This window comes from Anguilla anguilla, chromosome 6 (genome assembly GCF_013347855.1).
Source record: "Anguilla anguilla isolate fAngAng1 chromosome 6, fAngAng1.pri, whole genome shotgun sequence".
Classification (NCBI taxonomy): Eukaryota; Metazoa; Chordata; class Actinopteri; order Anguilliformes; family Anguillidae; genus Anguilla; species Anguilla anguilla.
This window is the reverse complement of record NC_049206.1, coordinates 57126420-57141260: the sequence shown is the minus strand read 5'-3', so window position 1 is coordinate 57141260 and position 14841 is coordinate 57126420. Positions and strand designations below refer to the sequence as shown.

General features: G+C 45.3%; 1 long non-coding RNA gene across 2 annotated transcripts in view; it reads left to right on the top strand.

The window, feature by feature from the left end:
* Positions 1–14841, top strand: part of LOC118229892 — a 77905-nt gene that overhangs the window by 19094 nt on the left and 43970 nt on the right. For both annotated transcript variants that reach the window (XR_004765763.1, XR_004765764.1), the window contains exon 3: positions 174–316. This is a non-coding gene — a long non-coding RNA (uncharacterized LOC118229892). The remainder of the gene's footprint in view (positions 1–173; positions 317–14841) is intronic.

The following is a 14841-nucleotide window of genomic DNA, read 5'->3' as shown; positions in this document are numbered from 1 at the left end:
GGTTCTGCTGACCATATGTTTCTCTGAGCAAATGTGTGGAGATTCACGGTCTGATGGGGGTCAGATTAATCTCCATTAGGCTCGGCAAATAATGAGAAAAAGGCCCAGGGTTAAATATTCTAAATTAACTTTAAATTGCATTAATTTAATTTCTTCTTTTTTTTTCCGGTCAGCCATCTGCATTGGCTTTTTGCTGCCTGGGACGGATGCTTGGTGGAACAGTTCTCAATGTTACAGCAGGTGTTCCTGGAAGATCGACCCGCAGGTGAACCTGTCGAGTTTGGGCTAGGCCTTTCTGGACCATACCCTGGTTGAGGTAATTTCATATCTTATTTGCATAAATATCAATGCAAGGAGTTTTAGCGGTTTAAAAGACTGCACTCACAGCACACACACATGCACACACGCTCGCGCACACACACACATACAAACACACACAAACGCACACTTACACACACGTGATGTGTTGTAAATGTTGTGTGATTGTGGCTGAGATTGGCCCAAGAATCTTCATTTCCAAGGTTTTTTGTTCACATCATTTTCATTATCAATTATCATGTCACATATAGAAATGGGCTAACCCTTGGCCCAATCATTTTCCTGCAAATTAGTTTTTTTATTTTTTTCATTTACGCATTGTAAAAAAAACTGCGATAGAATGCCAATAAGAGTAATTTCACCACGGTAATGCTATATATAATTGTGAATCTTTTCCCTATTGGCCTGTTATAAACCCTATGAAATAGTTTGCTTGTGAAAGCTGAATCCTGAATGTTATGTCATGCTGTACTATAATATGCTATGCTATTTTTACCATGCTATCCTATGTACATCGGTCATTTAAAATATTTTCTGCTTGTTGCTGGCTCACCTTTAGTTTGCCTATTAGGAAGACAAACCAAGACAGGGTAGCACAGAAAACTGATGGATCTCACAACAATAAGGGATTCTACGTTTGCGAATTATCATTTGTCACTTACTCCAATCTGTCACACCCGTGTATACGCCCCGCGCCACGTACAGTATGCAGGAGTGAATACGGAAGACCGGCGTGACGAAGCAAATCGAACCCTTATCTGCACGTGCACACTCGCTCGGGGTAATAACCGTGAGCGGAGCTATTCTCCGTTTTTTAATGATCTAATTATTTATTTATTTTAGCTCGGCAGCCTTCAGATGATTGATCGCTCTCTCTCTCTCTCGCTAGTTTCTTTTTTTTACCGTATCATTTTCTGCTCGGCGCGCACCTGATTACCGCGTTAAATGCGATGTCAGGTACGGCAGCTGCCGTTTGTTATTCAGCCGTGGAGAGGCGGCGGGAAAAAGGAAGAAAAAAAAGTCTTTAAATGCACCTCACATAGCCTACTGCTTCACTCTGGCATCGGTTTAATCACCGGTTTTATTTCTGACTGTCGTTTCCTTACAGACTCCCATTACGCGTAATTCCGGCCAACGCTGGACGTGAATTTCAACTGAAGGCTCGAGTTGTATCCCTGCGTTAATAACGGCTTTTTATGCATTATGCATGACCGGTGAAAGCAATATCCCGCCATTAATAAATTGCTCGCCAGTCATTAAACGTTGAAATGTGACATGTTTTTGTTTCCGTGTCCCGGTTTGAGGAGCGAATGATTTGAGATTCAGCGCTCGCCGAACGGGTTCAGTAGTGCGGCCGGTGTCGTGCCGTAGAGTGGAGTCACTCAATCAAAGTTATACGTGTGGGTCGCTGTCAGTGTCTAAGGAGCGTGAAATGCCTTCGCGTGACTCAGGATTTATGTGGGCGGGGCTTAGAGCTGCTCTGAACGTGCAGTCTGCTTCTGTGCGGAGTTTACCTATTCTCCAGGGGCCATAACTACCTTTGGGGACAACCCAGGTCATGTCCTTTGTATTTTTTTCCATGTCCATTTCCAATGTCAATTTTTAATTTTATTTTTTTAGTGAGAACAACGGTTGCAATTGATTTAGGACTACCCCCCCCCCCCCACCCCAGTCCAATCCCCACCCCAACCCACCCCAGCCTTGTCTCTTGACCACTGTTCATCTTAGGTCCTGGTTATGCCCCTGCTATTCCACTTGTTGTTCTCGTTATGTATGGCAACATTCCCAACTGTCCCGATGTCTGCGTCCTGATCAGATTTTCTGAATTGAATTGCCTCTTCAGTTATTAAAAATAATTTAAAGAGGAATTCAGCTCAAATGTGTCTGTCTTACCCTCTAATTGATGTGACCTGTGTTTCAGATGGAAAAACCAAAGTTTTTCATCTCTATCTGCAAAATACCATTTGCAGTGATGTGTCATTGGCTCGCATTAGTTCAGTGAATTGGCTTTTGAATCGAGGAATACCGTGTGATAATGGTGGCCTATTTCTATTTCTTTTCTCTATTGCTGAAGTCGCAGTTACAATATATCAGACTTAACTGAAGGTGTGGAGCCTTGTTTCAGTTTAATCTGAACTCAGTTTTAAAGGAGAGGAGCCGCACGTGGACTAATGACTTTCGGCTGGAGCTTCTCTTTCGGTTTAGCCGTCACATAGCCTGGATCTGCTTCAGAAAATAAAAAGGCTGTGGCAGCGTCTGTGCTGCCCCCCCGCCCCCCCCCGTCCCCCCCCCCCCCAGTTCAGTCGTCATTATAGATCTTTGTCAGGCTGGGACCCTTGTGTCCGGGAGCTGTGAAGTTCAAACGAATCGATCAAAAGAACAATGTGACTCCAAATGAGGTAGGCCATGATGTTACTCCTGTTGCTCCAGGCTGTGTTATTCTTTCAGTAGCCAGCAGATGGCAGTAGTAAAATCATTGTGTCATAGAGAAGACACCTTTGCCCTCTTGCACAGTGGTTCTCAACCCTGGTCCTGGAGACCCACTGTGTGTATGCTGCTGGTTTTTGTTCCAGCCATAGTAACAAGCTCTCTGTTGTTCGTATTTAGACTTTTTTTTAAAACATCTGTTGAAGAACAAATTACCTTCTTAAAGCAACATCATGCCAGAAATATCTATGTATGCCCTTAAAAATAAATATAGCATTTTCACATCACAGGAATTTCAATCAGTCAGACCAACTCATTTTTCAATGTGTCTACTTGGATGTTGCAGGAAGGCGTACAACCATGCGTGTTACGAGTGCTTTTGCTATCAGATGAGATTTTCCAATACCTTAAACATAAATCTTCATCCGCACCAAGAGTAGACAGAACAGGCATGTCTAATCGATGCCTGCCTGACGGGTTATTATCATCTCTTAGTGCTCCGCGATCCGAACAATAAGAAACGATCTGTGATCTGAACAAAAAAAAGGTAGACTGTGCTTCGCCATGCTGTTCTGACAAAGGTCAGTGGAGTGGAACCGCTGGGCAGTATCCGCTGTGCTACGCCTCTGCGTCAGACCGAAACCGGCTGAATGGCTCATTCGCCGCGTGTCGGCGGTACGTCCGTTTCGCTAGCCCTCACACGCTGAGATTCAAAAAAGGTTCCACGGTCAAACAAATGATGCCTCGCGCGCAATCTCTCCCTCCCAGCCAGCCTGTTGTTCGGTTCCGCTCCGCAGTCGCGTAGGGCTAATGAAACGGAACGCAGCCGTATTTTCGGTCAATAGCAAGCACCGTGGCACTGACAAAGGAAAAAAAAAACCGAAACTCGCAGCCAAAAACAAGCGCGTGATGGATGTGTTTGGAGGAAGTCCGTCGAACGTATTAGCTACTTGGAGGACGGCTGCACAAGTCTTGGAGAACAACTATTTATAGACTAAAAAAAGCACCTGGTTCAGACAGAAACAGTGTATTTGGATGCAGATCTACTCAATGGAGCATCCAATCCATTGCATTCCAACACAGTGGAATTATTCAAAATAATTTTAAGGTAATTATAAGAGCTATAGATTCGATTCATATTATTATTATAAATAATAACAATTGGCTTTTAAAATGGAGGTCCTTTCACTGTAATTTAGTGGGATTGGCAGTAATCAGACATTCTCTAGAATATGGTTGAGAACAACGCCCCCATACTCTGTACATTACTGTAATTACAGCTTTTCAGATGGCGTGAATTATTTCATAAAGTGGTTTCCTTTATATACAAATTCTCCTGTTGTACAAAGTTTTTTTTTTTTTTTGTAATTGTTAAAGGAATAAAGTGCTGCACAGTAAAATGTCCAGTGTTAATTCAACCCTTCAACTCCAGTGGTACTGCTGGTTTCCGTTCTTTCCTTCTAATCGGGACTGAGCTGAACCTGACGAATCAGGTGAGTCAGATCTCTGGCCAATCGGTGGCATTAATCGAACCATCACCTCTCAGGTAGAGGAGAACACCTGGACCAAGGCTCTGGCCTCAGAACTGGACCTGGTCCCTAAGTGCTGAAGCAGATCCATTCAGCGCCAAACCAAAAAAAAAAAAAGTACTTATATATTAATTTAAATACTTAATCTAAATAAATGAGTTGTCCTGAGTGAACTGGAGTTGGTCCCAGAGTGCTGCACTGTGGCTGCCCACTGTAGCTAGGAGAGGGTCAAATGCAGAGGACAGTTTACCCCCACGGGGCTCAATAAAGTATAATATAACCATAATCCAGCCAAAAGGACATAATGACAGATGAACCCTGAAATGTGTGGTCTAATTGTCCAACGCACTACCCATTATAGTCCACTGCAGTGCTGGAGCTCCATACAGGTGTGGAAGACAGGCTGCAGGTGAGCGTGCGGAGCGGAGGATGACTCTGCTGTTTCTCAGTCCGGCGGCGAGAAGTTTCGCTTGACCTTTCCTCGGGGGGATTTCTCCCCCATTTGAAGTAGCTGCAAAACCCCCCCCCCCCCCCCCCGGCAAAACAGCATCAGCAGTTGCGGTCGACGGACTGCGGGCTGCTTTCCCAGACCGCAAAGGCTTGGCAACCCCCCCTCGGTTCATCGTAATTTTAGTGCTCCTGACGATCGGACACGACGCCGAACCGTACGGCCCGGTCGAAGGTCGCCGAGTTGAGCTGTTGTGAACTACCGCCGACGGCGTACCGTCGCGTCCGACGAAACCACCTGATCGGTTCTGCCCAATCGCGTCTGCCCGAGCTACTTAAGTCAGCTGGAGCCTGTCCCGACCGAGGGGGCGTAAGCGTTTATTTATAATCCCCAACCTCAAACCTTAAAAAAACTCCTCTGCGGTGCTGTTTTCCAAAAACAAAACCAAAAAAAAAAAAAAAAAAAATCCCGAATGGAGTGATGCATTTCATTTTTTATTTTTTATTTTTTATTTTCTTCTGCGTGTGTGGGAAGGAGCCGGCCTGAAAGTAGGCTGATAAACTAGCGTGGCTACGCCTGCGGTTTGGCGCGACGCTGGCGCTAAATTCGCGTGATTGATGGGCCCCTATTAAAGCATCAGCATCTGTGGGGGGGAGGGAGGGAAGGGGGGGTGGGGGGGGGGGCGGCTCCAGTTCCCCCCACCCCTAGGGGAGTGAGTCGGGGGGGGGGGGGGAGTGGGGGGGAAGGAAGTCGAGGCAGTCGTTGGCGAGGTTGTCCTCGATTTACCCGCCATGTCCGCTGTCAGGCTGGCGTGTTAATGCCTCTTTATTGGAGTTATTCTGGGGGGAAAAGTGCTGTCTCCTGGAAAAAAAACAGGCTGATGAAACAGAGCCGGAGGCCAGGCCCCCACAGTCCGGGGACCGGCAGGAATTCTGCAGCATCTTTATCACCTGCTTCTGAGAGGGACTGGGGGTTTGGTGGAGGAGGAATTTTTTTTTTTAACAATGCGGAGGAGGAGGTTCGAGCGCATCCGCTGCTTAGCTCCAGGACCCGCGGGCCGCAGTGTCTGCAGGTGTGTTCTCCAACCGTACACTGCACCACCTGATTTCACTGATGAGCTTTACTTCCTGGAGCAAGGAGGTAAAATAAACAGTGAAGTCAGGTGGTGTAGTGTATGGTTGGAGCATATACCTCACACACACTCGCGTGCATTCACGCGCACTCATACACATACGCACGCACGCGCGTGCACGAACGCACATGCACGCACACGCACACCCTCACACACACTCACGCGCACTCACATGCACTCAGGCGTACTCATACACATACGCACGCACGCACGTGCACGAACGCACATGTACGCACACACACACACTCACACGCACTCACATGCACTCAGGCGCACTCACACACACGTACACACAGAGCTACATTCCGCAATGCCATTCACATTTCTTCAGCTCGACCGTTATGGTTGCTTTTCTAAATTCAAACGGACTTATCTAAGTCTTATCTATCTCTCTAAGCAAATGTATCTCTTTAGACAAATAAGTCTCTCCATCGCTCCCCTCACTCTCACCCTGTCTCTCTCTCTCTATCTTACTCACACACACACACACACACACACTTTGAGGATGTGAAAATTGTAATCAGAACACTTCCATCTTAGCCCCTAATTTCCCTGTAATTTACAGTGACCCCTGTCCTTGTGTCCTTGCATGCAAGGATCTGCAAATTATGCCAAATTGCATAATTATGTTTTTCTGTTTTGTTCACTCTGACACACACACACGCACACACACCAACCGCACAATGCACAATAAGCAAGCGGTAGCATTGAGACGTTCGGTAAGGCTTTCAAAAGCTTACTGCAGTCAAAATGTCGACAAAACTCACGCGAAACTTGGTATTTGTGATGGCGGACAGAAAGTGAATCTGCTGTCAGGCCTCGTGTAAGATTAATCATGTCAGCGTCGGTGGAGAGATGACTACAGAGCATAAAGCTTAATCAAGCTTGCATCCATATCAGACCGTATTCTTCCGGCTCGGATCAATGGGGACGCGGTCATTTGCAAGATGGAGGGCAACATGAATTATTGACACGGAAAATGCATTTTCAGTGGACCGGGGGATGATTCAGTAGATCCTGGGGGCCCTTTTTTTGCAGGAGAGCTGATGAAGGGTACTTTGATTGCTCTTTTAGGCCCATTTTCCATACATAAGCCTGAACAGTATCAATTTATTTAGTTTATACAGCACAGGATGTCCAATGCTTCTCTTCGGAATTCTTCAGAAACTGCCTGTGCTTTTCTCAAGGGAGTAAAACCTGTGCGGTCAATTACACTTACGGAAAAAAATACAGTTACTGTTACGGAAAAAATAACGAGTGAAATGTTATACTCTTAAACAAATTGAGCTACACATCCTTGTAAAAAGGATGGTCTTATTATTTAATGTGACCACAAGAAAAACGTAATTTCATAAATGCGATCTGTGTAGTATTGTGATTTGTCTATTAGATTACTGAGCAATGAGTATTCAGTGACTAAGGCAAGTGGAACATCTTTGCTCTTTCAAGTGTCAGTTTGAAGCCACGTCAGTTACAGACGTGGCAGATGGGGAGAGGTGGACCATGCACTGGTCAATCGTTAGACGTCACACACTGAGGAATAAATACTTCCCCAAAAGTGTTTCCTTGCTCAAGAATTCTTCAGGAGTCTCTTAGCTCCTTGAAGCACCATTTAACGGGGTTGGACTCTCCTCAAAGATGGTGGCGCACCTCGATCGATTTCCGGGTCATTCAAGGACCTCTGAGACGAAGGACGAATAAAATGAGCGATTTGAAGGCACCCGTGCCGACAACGTGCAATTCCACACGTCAGTTTGACATCTTTTTTTGACCCCGTTTGGCCTTCCGTACTAGGAAAGGAGGCAAGGAAAGGGGGCAAGGAGTTTAAAAAATAATAAGCAGCTGGAACGCACCCCGGGGGCTTTCAAAGAGAGATGTCTCTGGCCTTGAAGTCAACAACCGTCGGTTGTCCAAGGTGATGTAAATAACGCTGCATTGATCCTGTCAAGTCTGTGTATCGATCGAAAAGATGAACAATAAGTGCAGTTTGTCCCGTGTAGGCTACTGTAGGATGTCTAAATAAAAACAAAGGTCTGAGTAACTGCATCAGGATGTTTTTGTTAATTGATTTTCTTTCTGGTACTGTTGTTAGATGCTGAGTCTGAGGTTACGGAATAGTGTTATGGGTAATGAAACACAGTGAGCTGTAGCCAACATTTCTCTTGCTTTTTTTTTTTTTTTTGGGGGGGGGGGGGGGGGGTTAAAGGTTGTGGCACTGCAGATAAGTATTTGTTGCATCAGCCTCTGATTCCTATTGGTTAAGACCACCAACGCTCAGGCCATTTCTGATTCAGATACATGATTAGCACTAGTGTCCTAATTAGTAAATGCTTGCCTTTCATGTATTCTGTCCTAATCACTCCAATGAAAACAACTTGAAAGAGGTTCATTCAGTTCATTGTTGCTGCTCCTGTTGCAAAAATAGAACAGACTTAATGGAATTAATGGAAATTGTTGCTTGAACTATTTCGTCAGTATTTCAAATCCGTTTTTCTAAATCCTCTTGTTCTTTAAAAAAAAACTGTTTTAAATGAATAATCCCCAGTGCAAACAAAGAAATAAACCAACATTTCAGCCACTGCATAAAGGAACAGAATGTCTAGAAGAAATTCACTATAAATAGAAAGATTTAAAGGGGATGGGGGGACATTACTTTATAAATTACTTGTGTCTAACGTTATAAACAGACTAATTTATAATTTTAAGAAGTCAATTCTTCCGTTTTGTGCTTAAAATGTCAACAGAATGCGCGTGCAGCGGCGCGATAACTTCCGCTGTGTTTCTATGGGGACGTTAGCTCGTTATCTGGCAAGTGGAACGGCTCGTCTGAGAGCGAGACTGGATGAACGCGCTCACCGGGGCGTCTGTGACTCCGGAGCGGGAAATGCAGAACAAAAGCCCTGCCGTCGCCGCATAGAGAGACGCTGCCAAATTAGCCGCGTCTCGCTATACTCGCGCATTTTGCGGTTTGCCAGGGCGCAGACCGGAACTGTGGAACTGAAGTCGGTTTCGATTGAATTAGCTCATGCATTTTAACAACGCACGCTTTCGATCCTCCCTGTCATCCGTTCTGATATTGCCTCAGGGGTCTAAAACAGCGTAGAATCTAAAATATGGAAACATGACAACATACCATTGTTAAAAATAGCATCTCAAAAATATTATGGGATGGTGCTGTAATTGACATTTTCGACACTTTTAAAACACTATTAAAACTTAATACAAATTAAAAAAAGAAATACAGTAGATATACACCTTTTTCGTACATCAAAACTTCATGTCCAATTATTGTGACTGAGTTGCGTCATGTATGTGTCAAAACAAACGATCATTTTAATAACTACTATCAGTTTTGGTGTTGTTTTGTTTTTTGTTCTCCATAATGTTATCCATATCAACGCTAATCCGTCAGACAGAAGCCAAGCCCCCTCAAATGCAGCCTAAAAATGAAACACCCTACAGTCACTCTGTTCGTGTGCACGCTATGAAATCCATTCCCACATAGCAATAAAAAAACACTTTCCTGAAATACAAGGTACTAATACAACAACTCAGCGCCAGCATCAGAGTGAGAAATATGAAAATTGTGCTGTAAAATATCATTTTCACATTTGACTGACACATCCTATTACTTGGTTTACCCATTTTCAGGGACATGGAATGCAGAAATTCCGCTTTTACTTTGATAAAAACTAGAAACAAGAATTTTGTCCTTGCTGTACTGATCACATATTGCTGATGGCATGATGACTCCAGTCTGTCTCAGAAAAGATATTTATACCGTCTTATATTGTGCATTTGACCTTATTAAACTTGCAATAAGAAACTGCTCGAATGTATTGCATTTCTTTTCTCATTTTAGAGATATTTAATGAAAAGAAATCATTACTGAAGAGCGGGCGGATGATGCTGATGCACTGCTAGGAAATCCGTTTTTATGACAGCGAGTAAACGGGCGCCTCTGCCTAGATCACTATACGCGCTGAAATCAATGCCTCGGGTTTATCCACACTGTCCTGCTGTGCGCGTGTCGTTAAATCACTGTCGTAAATATTAACGGCCCATTACGACGCGTTTCAATCGGTACAATTTGATTTCCGCATTAAAATGTCTACAGTGAACAATGGACTAGGTTGCGACGGGAGCTAATAGCCGCGTGTTTGAAGACGAAAAGGCTCTTCCGGGAACCGTCAGAGGCCTTACAGAAAGCGTGCTAACGAACACAAGCGAGCGGGTTTTTAGGTCTCATTATTTCGTATAATTCCGCGCTCCTCGTTTGCTCGAATGGATGGTTGGCAGGAACACAGCGTTTGCATTTTTTCAGGTTCGGCTCTGACTGAACTCAATTAGGCCTGGATGTGAATGTTAATTGAACAGCGATCTGAGTTTGATACCTGCAGCTTTCCTGTCAGATTTATTTCGTGGAAGGACTGTGATACATTTAAAACTGTTGTTGTGCCGGCCAGCCGTGTGTCTTGCTCGTGCCCGGGACAAGATGATCTCAAAAGCCCCTCCCCGCCTCCCCGCCCCACGCGCAAAAGATGAAATACAGCAACAAACTAAGACCTGCTATCATTCCCAACTTTAAGGCTTTGAAGTTGTCCATGGATTTAGATTTCACAAGATTATTCCAGCAGATAATTTAAAGGTTAGAGGGCCCTTTTGCCCCCCCCCCCCCCCCCCCCCCCCCCCCTTGACCCAGGGCCCGGGACAACTGACCCGGTGTTCCCCCCCCCCCCATGTCGGCGGCCCTGTTGTTGTGCTCACGCTAAGATGAAGTTAAACAAATTTCTGAAACTGGACTGCACGATAAGCACAGCGATGACACACACAAGCTCTACACGTGAAACACTTCCTGAGGGTTCTCTGGGGGGGGCGGGGGGGGGGGGGGTCAAAACCAAGGTCCACCCTCCCACACACAACCACAAACCTTTGTAGCGCGTCACGTTTGCGGAAAGCCTTTATAACCGGAAGACGCGAGTTAGATCCAGGCCCGTGTCCGTGCCGCGTTAACACGCTGGCGAAGCGCGCGGCCTCCTCGCCCACGCCGACTCCTTTGTGTGGATTCCGGCCGTTCAGACGCTCGGCTGCACGCCTTCGTCCCGCTCGCCTCCGAGCGCGTTGTCCATCGTGCCGCGGGTTTTCTTCTTCTTTTCCTTTTCCTTTTCCTTTTCACGAAGAGCCGCGTTGAGAACAACGAGAGCGCAAACGGAGAGAGAGAGAGAGAGCGCGGAAACGCGCCGAACGAAACAGCCTTTCGTTCCGGGAGGCGCCATTTCCGTTAAACGTGATGGGGGGGAAAAAAGCGTAGTTCATTTCACAGAAGATGCTAAATATCAGTAAAAAAAAAAAGTGTAGCCAGCTGATGTTTTTTCACTTTGAAATAGGGCTCCTGGAAACTATACGGCACACAGTGGCTGCAATATCTGCCTCTGTTCGCGAGCGTAATGGCTCTACAGGTGAAAGGGAGAATTGGATGCATCACAAATCCAATATATGTGCACATATATGTCATCGTGAACAAATATATATATATATATCATTCTCAGAGTAAATAATTACGCAGCATCTTTTTATCACCACAGTGTTCCTTTGTTTCCTAATTAGGAATAGAAAAATGCGGCGACTGTGAGCCTGGGTCTTTACCGCGGCCATCTTTGTCGATTCAGGAGAGCGCAGAGGTGTTAGCATCGGCTGCACGCGCAGCCAGCCCGTGGCGTAGCCAGGAATTCATTTGAGGGGATAGGGGGGTTCAAAAACTTTCCTGAATCAGCAAGATGATCTGAATCTGTATTCGGAAAAGGAGGACAGGGAGAGTCGGCAGGGGTGGGGGGCGGGGGCGGGGGGTGTGTCCACTGGAGGGCTTACGACGACTTCTGAATACCATTGGTCAACCTTAGAAACAAACATGAGTTGCACTGGAATTTCAGGGGGGTTCAAACCCCAACCCAGACTCTCTCTCTCTCCCCCCCCCCCCCCCCCCCAACCTACAGCGTAGCTGCTTAGCAACCAGGTCAGCAGACTACAGGTATCTGATTAACCAGGTGTGCTGACTGTAGGTCCTTATTAAGCAGGTAAACAGACTGTAGGTCTTTGATTAACCAGGTGAGCTGACCGCTCATCCAGGTTGTACCAAGTGTTCTCTGAGGTGGTGAACACCCCGCCCACCTGAAACTCCCGTGTCCTGGGTGACCTTCCCGCCCAAATATCCGCTGTTTCCCAGGACAACAGGGCCCCCAGCCGCTATCCAGTAAACGACTGGCTTTTATGCCGCGATTTTTATAGCGCTCTGACTTGTACGCGCATAAAATGTTATTCATTTTCATAAAATTGGACCCCGGGATGATACATCGCAGATTTAGCACCCGCCGTTCTTCTCCCCACTGTTCTGCTTTGCAGAAACACTAGGTCATTAGATACGGCCTAATTTCAGTCCCCGGTAATGGAGAACTTTAAAGTTTTATCGCGCACTTGTAATTCAGCGTAATGCGATGGGATGTTAGGGGTTTGATGGACTGTTCACAGCTCAGGCCCGTGCTCCGTTCTGTGTGACTCTGCACACGGGGCTCAGATTTCCCCTCCACGCTCTCAGAAGACTTCTGAAGAGAATAATCTCCCCTCATGATTTATTCAGAGATGAGTAATCCCTTCAAACCCAAATATTCTGAGTGCACATTAAACCCCACGCTGTTTTTAATTACACAAAGGACATGTCGGGTCATTATTAACATTACACACGGACCGTCGTCCAACAGAATTCCTATTGATATAAATATTGTATAATGTATAATACATAGTTTATGAAGGTTGATCTGTGGGAAGAAGTAGGGTAGGGGTGGCGACAGTAATTCAGATGTAAATGTAAGGGCTTTTTAATTTACAGGATTTCCTAAACTTTCCTGCTTTGTGGCGGTCTGAATTACAGAGATCACTGTGTAAGACATGGAGAGTGGAGAATGGAGAAATCCAGTAAAATCACAAAACGGCGTCTAGTCTAATCTCTCTGCAACATTCATGCAGTGTGCTGTGATCTACGGGTTGCCATTTTTGGCGCACTGTAGCATCATATTTTGTCGATCGGCAGTGATAAGGTTGGTACACTGATACACCAGTTATGGTCTTGCCCATTCATTTAAAAATTCTGGCCAGAAGCAATAGAATTTCTGTCTTCGGTGCTTAGTGCTCAAATGCCGCTGTGTCCTGTAACCTGTATAATATTCAGCAGAGTTCTGTGTGACATATACTTTCATTAGCTTCCTCTCTCTGTAAAATGGTTAGTACTTATGAATCGCAAAATTGGTTTTGAAGGGAGGAAGTGACTTAAACGCTCATCATTTACCACAAAAAGCTTTATTCTGAACTCTCTAAATTCACAGCAGAAGAACACTTCACATGACAGTTACCTTGAAAACAGCAGTGAAACACACACAGATGGAGAAGCGCACTCACAGGTGCTGCAGAGTCTGACACGCACGCATGCTTAGGGTGTTAAGTTCCAAAATTAATTTCAAGAAAAGCCACGCCCGTTCAGCGTTATGGGGAAAGAACACCGGCTCTCGGCTGTTCTCATGCACAGGAAATCAGATCGCTGTTTTGGGGTGTCCATTACCCCCCTGTGTAACAGAACATGCAAGGAAATCATCTTAAACGACGGCTCCCCTCACGCACTCTCATATCAACGCCCCTTTCCAGTTCTGCACTGTCGGATAACAGCGTGCTGTGCATTAATACATCTCACTCACAAAAGCCCACCCTGTCGTGAATACAAAGTCAAGACCGTGGGGTCTGTTCAACTGGTTGTGTATTTTAGGGGGGGGGGGAAATCACGAGAAACCTTTGTTTCAAAGTTCAGCGTGTCGTGTTTACAAACGGGAAGGACGCACGCGAGCAGCCTGTGTTTGGTTTGCAGCTGTGCGTAGTTTGAATAATTTCGCCCCTTTTTATCTTAGAACAAACGATTTGGAAGGGAGATCGGATAATTACTCATTCATGGAAACAAACGGACGGAAAGTTTTTCATCCGTCAGGATATGATTATTTCATAGCCGCGGGTCAGCCAAATTGCGTGATGTATTTATGCAAATTAACCCACTGTGACACACTGTCACATCGTTTTGCTTTTGGCTCACAACTGTCATTACCATTCAAATCAGCCTCGTATTAATTTGGCACTGATCTGAATATAGATTTATTAACAACAACAACAGCAACAAAGACACAAAGAGATCACATTTGTGACAGCTGTTTATCCAGACATTTTTGCCAAAAAAAAAACATGCTGGTTTGATTTCCCTACCCGGACTATATTTAGAAGTGCAGTCATCTCATTTTTAAGAAAGCAAGGACATTCCTTTGAGTACAGCTAATCTTAGACCTAGCCTAACTGCCAAAATGCACCATAGCTGTTACTAGCATTATCCTTAAAATGATTAAACTATGAAACCAAACATTAAATAAAAGATTGATTATGTCTCCTGCGTGAACTTGTGCCATGAGGGGGGGAGGGGGGGGTGGGGGGGGAGGCAGACAGACAGACAAGCGGACAGAATCTGGATTTCCCTCCTCAGTACTGCCTGGATAACAAACCGGTCTCTGGCCACTGTAAACTCCACAGAAATTTGGGGGATTGGGATATTTGGTGGGATTAAAAACAAGGCTCATATTAATAGGCACATTAAATCTCTGTAAACCCCCCCCCCCACACCACCACCACCACCACTTTCTCCAGATGCATATTAATTGCAGTAGTTCATACTTCAGCTGGTGGCAAACATCGGTTTAGTGTAAACCTCTAAATAATCCTTGCGATTCCACGACCAAATGACCCAGACTAATCTTTGCTAGCCAGATGCTGCAACACCACACAATTCCGCCAGCACTAAGTGAGTTAAAGCAAAGAGAGAGATCTGAGGCTGAAGTGATTTGCTTTTAGTGTTATTTTAAATACTGAAGGCGTTCCACAATCCCCACAGAGATCAAAAGCGCATT